This window comes from Glycine soja, chromosome 2, assembly GCF_004193775.1.
Source record: "Glycine soja cultivar W05 chromosome 2, ASM419377v2, whole genome shotgun sequence".
Classification (NCBI taxonomy): domain Eukaryota; kingdom Viridiplantae; phylum Streptophyta; class Magnoliopsida; order Fabales; family Fabaceae; genus Glycine; species Glycine soja.
This window is the reverse complement of record NC_041003.1, coordinates 37,975,997-37,991,342: the sequence shown is the minus strand read 5'-3', so window position 1 is coordinate 37,991,342 and position 15,346 is coordinate 37,975,997.

Below are 15,346 nucleotides of genomic sequence, written 5' to 3'. Positions count from 1 at the left end.
TAATGTTACTAGATTCAACTAGGCTATTACTACTAAGTTAAGAAAGTAAAGAACAAAAACAGAAACTTAACCAAAAGTAAAAGCGGCAATTAAAAGTACATAGTGGAAATTAAATAGTGTAGGGAAGAAGAAAACAAACATAAGATTTATACTGGTTCGGCAACAACTTGTGCCTACATCCAATCCCCAAGCAACCAACGATTCTTGAGATTTCTTTCAACCTTGTAAAATCCTTTACAAGCCAAAGATCCACAAGGGATGTACCCTCCCTTGTTCTGTTTGAAAAACCAAGTGGATGTACCCTCCACTTGAACTGATCCACAAGAGATGTACCATCTCTTGTTCTCAGTATAACAACCCAAGTATATGTACCCTCTACTTGTACCACAAAGGATGTACCCTCCAATGTGTTAAGACAAAGGATTCTCAGGCGATTAGTCCTTTGAATCTTTGCAAGGGGAAACAAAAGATATCTCAGGCGGTTAGTCCTTTGAAATCTTTTGTTTAAGGGGAAGGGAAGAATCAAAAGAATTCTCAGGCGGTTAGTCCTTTGAATTCTCTTGGAAAGAGAGAAGGGAGACACAAAAGAATTCAGGCGGTTAGTCCTTCTATTCTTTTGGCAAAGGGAGAAGAGAAGAAAATATAGCACACTTTTATTTTCTGCAGAATTTTCACTTGCAGAAAAACAAGGTTTGGAAAAACAAAACTTAGAAAGCTTTTGGCAAAGGAAGAACAAGAAGAGAGATGAGTAGAAAGAAATTCTTAGAAGTTCTCAAAAATTGTTAAAGAGTTGTAATAGTTATTTTGAATGCAAGTCAAGGTCTTACTTTTATAGACACTTCATGTATGGTCAAGAAAACCATTGGAAGAGTTATAACCTTGAGAAAATCATGTCAAGAGTTACAACTTTTGACCTTTTATTCAAAAGTTATCACTGGTAATCGATTACCATAATCATGTAATCGATTACACAATGCATTTTTATGAAAAGTTATGACTCTTCACAATTGGATTTGAATTCCAACGTTCAGATACACTGGTAATCGATTACACCATTTGAAAAATATTTTGGAACGTTGCAAATCAGTTAAAAACATTTTGAAATCAAATTTGGTCACTGGTAATCGATTACCAGAGAGTAAATACTCTGGTAACTTAGAAAATTTTTGAGAAAACTCTTTTGTAAAACAAAATTGTGCTATGTTTGGATTTTTGAAAAATACTTCCCTTGTGAAGTCTTGACTGTTGCTTCTCGATTTCTTCTCTTGAATCTTGAAATCAACTTCTCTTTAATCTTGAATCTTGAGTCTTGATCTTGATTGTTCTTGAATCTTGAATCTTGAAACTTAATTGTTCTTGAATCTTGATTCTTTGAGACTTGATTCTTGAAGCCTGATTCTTTGGAACTTGCTTAACTCTTGATTCTTTGGCATCATCAAAATAATCTTGGAAGTCATTGCTTGCACAGCTGAACCCAAAAAGATTTGGGTACCAATCTCAGATTATTCCTATTGTAGATATCCTTGGTAGGAAAAGGCCAAGATTTAAGCTAGTACCTTGACAATGGCTTCTCATGACAAATATACACAAAGGCAAAGAACTATACATGAAAAGAGATATGTGTAAGGGTAGAGAACTAAACAAAAGTCTGCTTGTACACGACAAATATGTTGATTGATAGAGAATTCAACAACAATGTGCTTGTACATGACATATATGAACAAAGGTAGAAAATTGAACAAAAAATACATGAAGAGGACATGACAAGTATGCATAAGGATGTAGTCTTAAAAGTTTGTAAAGGTATTTGTGTTTATGTTGATAGTTTTGGCTTATGTTCCTAACAATAGCACACACCAAGCAACAACACCCAAACCCTAAAAACAAGTAGAATCAACATCAAAACTTCAACTATGAGCACTTTTATGAGCTTCAAAAGATGCTCATGGAAGGAAAACAAAAATGGAAGATGAGAGGGGAAAGAGGAGAGTTCTTTACTACCGAACTAGTCCAACACTCGAAAGAAGCTTATTCACATGGTTCCTTGAGCAAAGGAAATCAAGGTCTCAAGCTCTCAAATGAACGATTCTCCTGGAGTGGAAGAATGGAGTGAAAATGAGAATGTTTTAGAATTGATTCAGATTTATGAAAGGTTTGTGAAGGCTATATGACTCTCTAACTTCCTCTCTTCATACCTCATAGTTTACTAAACTCAACCACCCTTTTTTTGTGGCCCAAGACCCATCAACTTAAGTCCAAACACTCTAAAACTCATCAAAATACACATATAATACGACATATATATTAATAGGCATAAGCGTAACAAACCATCATCGCATAATTAATTAATTGATTACATGCACTTAAATTAAATTTAATTGCTCCTGAATCTAATTAAAACACTTAATCAAACATTATAGAAATTACAACCTTACAAGAATTTCACTTTTCTTTTTATTATTGGAGGACATATTAATCCTTCATTGTATTATTTCAATTTAACGGTTCTTGTGTGGAGCTGCAAAATATTTTGGACTAATTAATCAATGAAGCCTCCGAAATAAAACTAAAATGAGCATGGCAATAGAAAGTAAAAACATTAAAAAGTAGGAAAAAGAAAAGAAAAAGAAAAGACAAATGCAAATAAACCAAAGTGAAAATCATACTCCTTTATGCGTACATGACCTAGTTTTAAAAACAGTTTATTTTAGTGAATGGTTGAAAAAAATGGAAGGTTTCATTTACCAAATTCTGCCTGAAAAAGAGATGCAGAGGAAGAAAGGGATCGCTGTAAATTGGAAAGAGATAATTGTGAATGTGAAAGAGTCACTTTGAAGTTATGTTATGCACATTCATTAAGTAGAAGTTATTTTTGAATAAATAATCGACAATAACTTCCGTGAGAGAGTTTCAATAGAAAATGAGGAAAAAGAATTCCAAAAAAAGTGGAGAAGAAAGGTAACGAAAGTTTGAAGGGGCCGGGAGTTTTACGGGAATGAGAAAATAAGATAAAATAATGCAGTGGGTATGTGGACATAGTGGTTGAAGGGAGAATTAAAGTTTGTGTGGATGATTTGTGTGACGATAACAGTTGAGGGAGATAGTACGCAGATATAGGAGAATTAGAAAAGAGCGGGAAATTTTTTACCGAGAAGGCAACATTTGTCCAGTTCAACCTCGTTTTATTAGAAAAACTAGTTTAATGCCCGTGCGATATCGCACGGGGCAGCATTTTACTGTAAGTGACATAAACACTATATAGATTGTTTGTAAAAAGGATTGATTGTATTGTAAACTTTAAAAAATTGCAGGAAATAATATGAAGCAAACTTAGAAAATAGATAAAAATTGAAAACAAATATGACCATCAAAAAATATAGATTCAAACAATAAATATAAAAAGTTATAAAAAAATGTTTCAGGATGTATAAACCAAGTTTGAGGGTAAATATTGTGTAGATAGTTTTTTTAAAAGGATTGAGTAATTGGTGATTGTAATTACAACAGAGGATATATCAGATGCTTATTAAGAATAAATTGTAAATTATGCAAGGAGGTAGTTAATATATTGTTGGATACGCATAACAAATGTTGTTATCATGATTCCATGCAAATAACGTGACAAGCAGTGCGGGTTTTAAAATGATATTGTGAGAGGGATAAAAATACTAACGTTGTTGGATGAAAACAAAAGAAAAGATTGTTCAATATCGTAAGGTATTTAAGTTTGTTTGTTTAAAAATACAAAATAAATTTGTTCATTGAAGAGAAGTCAGTCGTCAAGGTGGATGTCCTCCTCGTCCCATTCGATATCTTTCCTGATCAAAAGCTCCCATGCATGGTCATCAAACCGGAAGTAGAAGACAACCTCATCTTCGGCCATAAATTTTTTTTCATGAAGGTACTGGAACCATGGGTCAGCAATAGATGGCACACCATCGTGGACGGTGACCTACCATTGGGTGCGTTTTCCTAGGCCCCGCTGAAGCGTAATATATTCTTTGGAACCATATACAAATTTGGAAGCCGTTGCTGGAAGAAACTGTATCAACACAGAAAAGAATGGTCATACAATTTGAACTATTTTTTTTATTTTCCTTCATTTCTTGCACTGCAAAAAGCTTCTCCCCTTCCCTTCTTATTTCCATCCTGTGTTGATGCACGGGCTGGAACTTTACTGTTAGTGGTATAAATACTATGTGAACAAAAGACTCAGATGCTTATTAAGAACAAATTTTAAATCACGAAACTGGTAAATTTAAAATCATATGTATCTGAATATATGAGGAGGTAGTTAATGTTGCTTCAATCCAAGTTTAATTTTAGTAAATTTGCTATCATGATTCCATGCAGATGAAAAGAAGTCAATCTTCAAGGTGGATGCCCTCCTCCTCCCATTCAATTTCTTTTCTGACCAAAAGCTCTCATGCATTGTCATAAAATCGGAAGTAGAAGACAACTTTATCTTCGGCCATCAATAGCAATTGATGGTACACCATCGTGGATGGTGACCTTCCATTGGGTGCGTTTTCCTAGGCCCCGCTGGAGCGTAATATATTTTTTGGAACCATATACAAATCTGGAAGCTGCTACTGGAAGAAACTGTATCAACACCGAAAAGAATGGTCATACAATTTGAATAATTTTTTTATTTTCCTTCATTTCTCGCACTACAAAAAGCTTCTCCCCTTCCCTTCCTATTTCCATTTTTTCTTCATGTTCTGCCGTTTCTTCTTGTCGTGCATTAATTGTTGCACAGTTATCACCGCACCAAATACACGTGTTTCCTATTTTTTTTTCATTCCCGTCATTTCTACCTGTTGTGCATTAATTGTGGCACAATTATCAACGCACCATGCCGATACACAGGTTGGTACTCCAATTCGAGTATTGGAAAGTTGGAATAGTTAATGATGAGCTACATGTAGGTAACAAAGTTTGGTTTTAAGGTAACATGAAAATATTATATATTGTTTGATATTGTTAGGAATAAAAGAAAGGATGAAAAATTAAAATGTGTGAATCAAACAATGACATGGTTGGATAATATGAACCTCACTAAGTCATGAAACATCAAAACACTAAGTCATGAAACACCAAGATGCAGGAAAAAGATATGAGAAAAATATAATCGAACGAAATAAGTTCATAATTAATCAAAGCAAATCATAAACTATTTAGTCAAAACTAAAAAGAAACCAAAAAATTGTTTCACACCCAAAATTTAGCTTACAACATTAATAAAAATATGAGAAGATGACACATAAAAGAGCCTTTGGGCTATACATGTCCAAAATCAGAAAGTGTTGACTACATTTTTTTTTACTCCTTTTTTATTAAATTCCCTCCACCATAAATTAAAGAAAGCAATTCTTGGTGCTCGAAGTAAACATTTAGATTCCTTAAATGTTTTTCATTATTTATAAATCACCTTTCTAATACTTTGTTGTACACTTGTACAAATGTTCACAGGAAAGACACATCTAATACATGCATAAATAAATAATAAGTATGTAGCAAAAATGATAATTAATAAGTAAAGATATATATAAAAAAGTAGAACATTTTTAGCACAAATAAAGATATTAACATATTTTTAGCCTGTACACTATAAAAGCAGACAAAAAAAGATAGAAAATGTGAGAATAAATAGATATGCAGGTTTACTATACTGTATCTGGAGGCAATTAGCGGGCACTTACGGAAGAGAGAGGAACATTTGACCAACACAATGACTAATCATATTGATGCATTAAATGTTGGCATGTTTCCTTCCCCTTTCCTCGGGGCAACCAATACAACACTTCTCCGTTGTCAACTCATCTCATTTTTTTGTATCTTTCTTATTCTCGGTCCGCAACCTTCAAAATATCCTTTTTTATCTTAAAAAGAGTTGTTTCTTGTCCTCTAAAATTATTATCAAGTCTCCTAAAATATTAAGGTTAATGTAAATATTGGAAAAACATTATTATAAAAAAAGTACTTGCAACAAAGATAATTTAAATTAATTTAGAGAGGATACATGGATTAATAATAGTATTTGCTTTTAGTTAGAGGATGAAGAGTCTGTTTGTTTAGTATTTGTATATATTTTTATTAAAGTTTATAAACTCTCATCTAGTTTTTTGGAAAAGCAATCGAAGTCTTGTCTTGATAAAATTTAAATTTCATGGGCAAATGATTTTTTATAGGTGATCAAACCTTTTGTTAGAAGGATAAATGATGATTTTGTTTTTTTTTTTTTGTAATTTGACAATTTAGCTGTTTAAATAATTTATTTTAGTTATTTATTTTATTTTTAATTTTCAAAATCATTCATCTAATGCATATTAGTTTAGCTTCAATAAATTGACGATGGTTACTGTAAAGCAAATATAAAAGTGAAGTAGGTTTAAAATAATATGCCAAAATCGATACGATGATATTTAAAAATCGATTGTTAAGAACCAACTAATTAGAAATAACCCAATGTCTAAATGATGATAATTTCCATGTTTCAACAAAATATGATAATTAATTTGTAAATGATGATTATTTCCATATCCAAACAGAATATTTAAAATTAATTGTTAAGTACCTATTGATAGAAATGCCTATTTTGTATTTCTAACGTTTTGTTTTATTGCTAGTCCTATAATTAAAATATACCTTTAAACTTTCAGAACTCAACGTGTGACACCCTCTACCCCTCACATAATATACTAATAAGGAAAAAAAATTCAAATATTAGTTAAAATTATTTTTAAAACATTTTTTTTTACAAGTCTTTCAAAGGGGAAAAAGGCTCACATTCATTTTCTTCTACATCATATTCAAACTTGTCCAAATAAATAATAAAGTATTCTCGACAAAAACAAGGTTGTCTAAGCTTCATACAATTAATATAGAACCTATATCCTAATGTCACATCCTATCAGAGCGTTGTGTTCCCGTGTCCTCTAGCATGAGGTTCTTCATAGTCATCCACCTATTCATCTGCTCCCCCGAACACAAGTTCAAGATCATCACAAGATCCAAACACAACAACACACAGGAAGTGTGTTATCACATTCCTAGCTAATAGAGAAACAAGACAATTAAATATACATATTATATAAATGAGATATCACTTGCTTAAACATAGTTCACGTAACTTCACCACTTCGTCATTCAAAATTCTCTTTTTAATCATCAATCACATTACACAAGAATCCCACACTTCGATCAAGATATAATAACACATCAATTAGCAAGCATATGCAACAATTATGCTAAGACTCAATCCTATATGCAATGTGGTACCATGTCAGTGAAAAACCACCATGGGGCGCTTAGGAGTACATAACAAGACACACCACACCATGGGTTTGTCAGGTCACTCTCACTAAGTAAGATCATAGGGAGCACTCAAACCCGGTGACTCCCAAGGCCTACACTCCGAAGAGTCCATCAGGACCTCTCCATCCTGATTCAGGTCCAACCCCTAAAATAATTTTTTGCATGCAGACACTGCTCATGAATTATACAATACCCACGACCTTACACTCGTGTTTTAAACACGTTCAACACAATTACGCTACAATTTAACACTGGTTCCTAAATAGGAAACCTACATTTTCTCTTTAACACTGCGCATCAACGCTTTTCTCAAGATAACGCTGGTTGGATTATTGTACAATTCATAGCTTACAACACAAGTAATTTCACATCAAGTGTTAACTACACACTTATCCACAACTAGAACTCATTCACAATTTCACATCTCATAGTGTCACAATCCACTATCACATGTTTACACGTATCTCACAAATTAACGCATGTTCAACTTTACACTTATACTCAATCTCAATAACAATATTATAATCTCAAAACAACATGTTATTCTACAATTCATCACATACTCACAATTTGAATCATCATTTCATATCCTCAATATAACAATTTATATAAAAGACTATCACAACATGAGGACTAAAACCCCTCAAATAATATTACACAATTATATCAAAATCATAGGTCGAAATATACAAATATCAAGAGCACAATTTATCAAGCAATTTTCATTAGGACATCAATATTTTATTTATAATCATAAAGGAAAAATTGTAATTTAACAAACATCCCAAAATAAAACCCCAATTTAATCCCCTAAGGATCCCTACACATGTTCTCACTAATCCCCAACTGTGAATAACTCATCCCTTACCTCTAAGCGGACTCACGTGTCTTCCCACAACGATAGCGTCATCTCTAACGGTTCCCTAAGATTCCTCCAGTTTTTCCTTCGACTGCTCCGATAGAGTTCTCAAACGTCAGAGAAACGGAGAAAGGATTAAAGCCTCCATTTGGACTATCTTTATGCGATTCCTTTTTCTCCCTCCAAGAACATTGTCTCGCAAATCCCAACGGTCAAAGCGTGAGAAACTGAATTTCAAACAACATATCCAAATTTTACGACAATCCAACGGTTAACGAAACCGGGATGGTAGTTTTACCAAGACAGCTCTGGGTTTCTGTGGGAAAGAAAAATGCTACAATGCGAGGTGTATTTCTCTTAGCTCAGACGTGATATCAAAATTCCCAACGGTGAGAATGCTCGAAAATGGGTTGCGAACATGATTTTTAAATTTCACGACGATCCAACAGTGCATGAGTCCGAGATCGTCATTTTTCTGAGACAGGTTTGATGGCCTGCGGGAAAAAGATAGGATTTTGGGAGAGAAAGAGAGAAAAAACGGAATTGGTAGGCAGAGGAGGCTAGCATGTCGCTATTTATAACTAGGGGTATTCATGACCTATTATTTACTTTATTTTTTTTATTATTTTATAAAAAAAGAAACTCTATTTTATTCTCCACCAAATGAATAATAAAATGTCCTTCTTATTTTCTCTCAAACCATTATTTTATTATAACTATTTTTATTTATTTATTTAATTATAAAACATCATTATTCTCTAAAATTTTATATACAAAAAAAAAATGGGATGTTACACAACGCGCTAATAACTTCTGCAAAAGGTTTTCTCAAATTTCTATTCCAAATTGTGTTTCATAACTAATATTAAAAATATGTTTATTTTGAGAGTACAAAGTGTTAATAACCCAATATAATGGAATATTATTTTATTATGTATTAAAATTGAATCATTGGGGTCAATGTGATGCAATATAATTTCATTATGTATTAAAATTAAATCATTATGGTCAGCATGTACATATGTAAGAGGGGGGGGGGGGGGAATAACAGCCTCCAATGACTCTCCAAATAACGATTCAATTAATTTACCATATAAAAAATTAATTCAAATGGAAAGATGACATGTGGTAACCTCATGTTAATCACGTAATTAATTTAATTGTAATTAGTTAATTCAAAGAATATGATTGATTCAAAATATATAGCAATTCAATTCTGATTGGTTTATAATAATTTTAATTTTGTAATGTTTAAATTGATAGTATAACATTTAAAACGCCTAAATTATGAGTATTTTCCTATACTAACAGAATATGTTCGTTAATTTGTAAATTATGATTATTCCCACATCCTAACAGGACATTTATGTTTTTTTGGTTGATTTCTAGTTGTGTAAAATATACTTTAAAATATGAATTTGATCGATTCAAAATATATAGTGATTCAATTTTGATTGTTTCAAAGAATATGATTGACTCTAGATAATTTCGTAATTAATCAAAATAATTTTTAAATAGGAAGACGACATGTGGTAACCACATGTTTTAATTTTGATTGATATCAAATAATAAATAATAAATACAATTGATTTTTTTGTATTCATAGGAACATATTTTTATATTGAATTTAATTATACAATAAATCAAATGTAATGATGACAAAAATATGATACGATGATTCAACAATTAATTACATGTATATAAATATTTAATGAATTGTTATATATGATAATCAATCATTATATGTTAATCAATGTAATGAAACTCATTATTTTTAAGATGATGAATAGTTGTATGTTACAATGATTTGATTCAATAACAATTAAAATAATTTTAAAAAATTAAATCAAAATAATATGTTAACTGTTACTATTAGCACCAACATTGAATAAATTAAGTAAATATTAATTTATTACATGTTAATAATTAAATAAATAAATTAATAATAACAGTTAAAGTATTATATATTAACCTTAATGATACCATAATTCAAATTCAAATTAAAAAATTTAAAATCTTGTATGATCCGAGTTTCAATTTTATAGACACAATAAACATAAAATGTGGAGGAAAAATCTTTAAAATTGTAACCAATGTATTCAAATAAGATCATAAGGGAAATTATAAATTTTTATTTTTTCTGGGTAATATTATTCAATAAATTTGATTATTTCTCCCGGGAAAAAATAGGGCAAAAAATATGTTATATAGTGTGAAGTAATTGTTTATATAAGAACAATTGTTTATATAATAACAATGTATCATTTTCGTCAAATGATTAATAGGCTTTCGCCTTGTTTCTCTACCTGTTTAAAGTTTACTTTGATATTCTAACTGTAATACACTAATACGTTAATCTTTCTCTCTTCTTTACTTCATTGAGCTTCTGGCATCCACTGGTAAAATAAGCTCAAGTGTTTATTCAATACGTAATATGAGGACTGTTCATGACCTTTTAAACTATTTAGTTCGAAATCAAGGATGGTTCACATAACTTTCTGATGCATCTTAGAGCTAAGCAAAATCATTTCAAGTTTTGAGCTTAAGAGTGAATGCAACACACTGAAACCTTAACTAATTCTAAGCTTTAATTTACTATTCTTTTTTTTCAATATCATCGGCTTTCGTATTTAATCAGTAGACAATTTATTTATACTCAACATATTTTTTTACCTACTTTTTTTTCCAGGAGAAGTAATCAAATTCATTGAATAAATAATATTACCCATAAAAAACCAAAAAGTATAATTTATATTTAGTTAAAACATAGATGTTTTGTAAAACTTAAAATTATTCCTGAAAATCCAAAATATTATGTGAGAATATGTAACATTATCTTATAGTGTCAATATTATAATAAACTCTTGGGTTAAAAATTAAAATCTTTACATCTCATGCTATCCAGAAATAACTATAAATTAAAATAGGAAAAATAAACAAAATGTAATAAACAAAATACTCTTCAGTATATGTGTCTCTCATTCATAAATCGGGTTGAGAAACCAAACTATACAACACATAAATAAAAATATTCAGTTGTGCATAACATATTGCATATATCATAATGGTGTAGCGGGTGAACACATAAAATGAGCTTCATGTAAGCATGCATGGCCATTAGTCATCCCGTGTTTTCTGATCCATAAGCTCCCACTGAAAATACAGTGGTCGTGTATTTTACATCAAATAGCAACTGGTCCAATCAAAATAATATATTTGTCCTTTACGTAATAAAAACAACATAGAACACCTTCTGTTTCAATTATGGGAGTGTAAAATGACGCCTAACTCATCATATCTTGGATCAAACTTTTCCCCATTACAAAGTCTAGGATCTTAACCAAGACACCCTGCACATAGAGAAGTTCTTAGAATAACATGCAACTAAAATGTATGAAATTAGGGCGAGAACATAAAGCAATGGATGATACTTAGCGGAGGCTTTGAATTGTGTATCAAAATGTGTTTTGCAATAAACGGATCGAATACTATTAGAAAGGACTATAGGATAACCAAGAACAAAACTCAGCAAGAAACACAGCGAACTCAATTTTGTTTATGAATTGATAACAAAAAAAAAGCACTGGGTACCAAAAAAATATATCAACTTCGTGAAAATGTCTTTAATCACATAGGTACAATAAAAATGACTTCAAGAAGACACTTTTATGGTATCTACTTCCAGGTCCATATATTTTATTTATGGCATCCAAACGTTTTTTGTTGGAAAGTGTTAGATTACAACAACAACAACAACAACAACAATAATAATGATAATAATAATCAAACAAAAAAAAAAGCACTGGGTAGCGTTACCTACACATCCTTACCCCATAGATGCAGTTCTGCAAATTGCTCACAGCATCTAGACAAAACAAAGGAAATATATAATAGATATTAGCATTCAGAACAACAAAAATGGCAGAAGATAATTTAATAAAAAAAGGGGGGAAATATAAAAATGACACATTCATTCTTCAACACATTCAGCACTGTCATTAGCCTGTCCCAGAAATCAAACAACACAAAATCATACCACAAAAAATTAGACAAAAAGAAATGGGCAAAAAATAGATAAAAATGGAACTTTTATTCATCCACACCGTCCTGTGAATCATATTGTTGCAAAAAATCAGCAACAACTCTTGTAGCAAAAATGGTAGAAGATCATTTTTTAAAAAAAACGAAAAAGAATAGAAGAGAAACAAAAAAAAAAATCAGCAACAACTCTTGTAGCAAAAAATGACAGAAGATCATTTTTTGAAAAAGGAAATTAGGAAAAAGGGGGAAAATGACACCTTTATTCTTCAACACCTTCAATCGTTAGCCTGTCCCAAAAATTAAACCACAAAATCATATCACAAAAAATTAGACAAAAAAAATGAAAAAAAAAGATAAAAATGGAACCTTTATTCTTCAACGTCACTCTATGAATTATATTGTTGCAAAAAATCAGCAACAACTCTTGTAGCAAAAATGACAGAAGATCATTTTTTTTAACATAAAAAACGAAAAAGAATAGAAGAGAAACAAAAAGAAATCAGTAACAATTCTTGTAGCAAAAATGACAGAAGATAAATTTTCTAAAAAAGGAAATTAGGAAAAAAAGGGAAAAAAGTGACACATTTATTCTTCAACGCCTTCAGCACTGTCGTTATGAACCTGTACTCATGTAGAAAACAAAATAAAGGCACAACACCCCAAAAAATTTAAGCTTTTGTGTTTACGAACCTGTACTCATGAAGTTTTTGAGATAAAAATCGCAATTTTAATGTGTTCTTTCACCTTCTCTACATACAACATGCCAAAAAATATATTGAACCATTACACCACCAAAAAAGGACGAAAACACAAAAAGTTGGGCATAGGAAGCAATGACCACGTTGGAAAAGGCTCAGTAATACAAAAAACTTTAAACTTTTGTATTACGAGAAGTCAGAAAACAAAATAAAGGCGAAACACCCAAAAAAAATTTAAGCTTGTGTGTTTACGAACCTGTACTCATGGAGTTTTTGAGATAAAAATCGCAACTTTAATGTGTTCTTCCACTTTCTCTGCATACAACGTGCCAAGAAATATATTGAACCATTACACCACCAAAAAAGGATGAAAACACAAAAAGCTGGGCATAGGAAGCGATGAGCACGTTGGAGAAAGCTCAGGAACACAAAAAAATTTAAACTTTTGTATTGCGAGAAGTCAGAACACAAAATAAAGGCAGAACACCCAAAAGAATTAAACTTTTGTATTACGAGAAGTCAGAAAACAAAATAAAGGCAGAACACCCAAAAAAAATTACTTTTGTGTTTACGAACCTGTACTCATGGAGTTTTTGAGATAAAAATGGCAGCTTTAATGTGTTCTTCCACCTTCTCTGCATACAACATGCCAAAAAATATATTGAACCATTACACGACCAAAAAAGGATGAAAACACAAAAAGCTGGGCATAGGAAGCAATGAGCACGTTGGAGAAGGCTCAAGAACACAAAAAATGTAAACTTTTGTATTGCGAGAAGTCAGAAAACAAAATAAAGGAAAAACACCCAAAAAAATTTAAGTTTTTGTGTTTACGAACCTGTACTCTTGGATTTTTTGAGATAAAAATCGCAGCTTCAATGTGTTCTTCCACCTTCTCTGCATAAATAAACACACGTCTTCTACCATTGTAGTTCAAGAGAGAGAAAGAGAAGAAAAAGAAGAAGAAGAAGAAGAAGAAGAAGAAGTGAGAAGTGAGAGAAAGGGGTCAGCGCACAAATGAAAAAAAAAATCATACGGGTTTGACAGTAAAAAGGAGCAATAAGGAAGTAGGAAGGAAGTACCTTGTAGAGGAAACACACGTCTTCTACCATTGTAGTTCAACAGAGAGTAAGAGAAGAACAGAGGAAGAAGAAGACATGAGGAGTGAGAGAAAGGGATTAGTGCACAAATGAAAAAAAACATAGAGAAGGGAGAACATATTTGCTTTTCTTGGAAAAGTAATTTCATGAGAGAGAGAAAGAGAAGAGAAGAGAAAAGATAAAAAAAATATTAATTAATTATTTCAGGAAAGGAACAGACAGATTTTTGTTTTCGGGCAGGACAATTGAAGTGGGAAAAGAAGGTTTGGAGGGTTTATTATTTTTTTATTGGACAGGTGTCAGCATGAGATACAATAGGCAGTGAGAGCCTTGTTTGTATATAAGATAGAGATTAGATTAGAAATAAACAAAAGAAGATTGGAAGATTTAGATTATATATATAGAAGGTTTATTTTATGATATAAAATAGTGAAATGGAGAATTAAGATTTAATATTATATGAATACTTAAAAAGTCATAATTTTTTAAGTATTAAATATTTTCCGTTCATGTTGGATTATAGGGGCTAAATTTAATCATTTCACTATCATGTAAGATATTTTCCTCTTATATGAGAAGGAATCAAATTACATCGGTGTAACTTTAATAATTATTACATCTTTTTTATAACTATATAAAATTTGATTTTTATTGATTCAATCGTTGAATTATATCGACATATTATGAAGATTGTGTTTGTGTCAAATTTTATCAAAATTGAATAACAACAACCAGAAAATAATCAAATGATTCATATTTTATTATATTCTGAAATGTTTATATTAGGTCAATTTTAATCTATATGAATAAAGTAATAAGTGAGTTTGGATTAATATGAAATTTTACAAATGTAATTTATGTGAAAAGAACATTCAATTTATTAGTCAATTGAAAGTTATAAAATAATGTAATATTTGTCAAAATTATACTGCCATAATTTAATCCGTCTTTCCTTTTTCCCTCTCAATATATATTAGATTTATATTAATTGAATTATTTGGAGGAAACCAACATAGGATATCAGGTAATGTCACCTTATAAAGTAAAACCTTATTCTATAGATTTATTTGTGTGCGCGCAGTAGATGTAGATTATGCTATAAAAACTATGTAAATGAAATTATCCAAAATTTTCTGATTATTACTCAAACCAAACGTGTAATATATTTTGTACATCCAATTTTTTTGAAATTTTATCTGTTGCAAAAAAACAAAATAAATTATTTATATTATATCTTCTTTTGATATAAAACTATTATTTATATTTATTTAAATATATTTATATGTTAAATTCAAAAGACTTTTTAAATAGCCTAGTTTATTTTTCTAAAA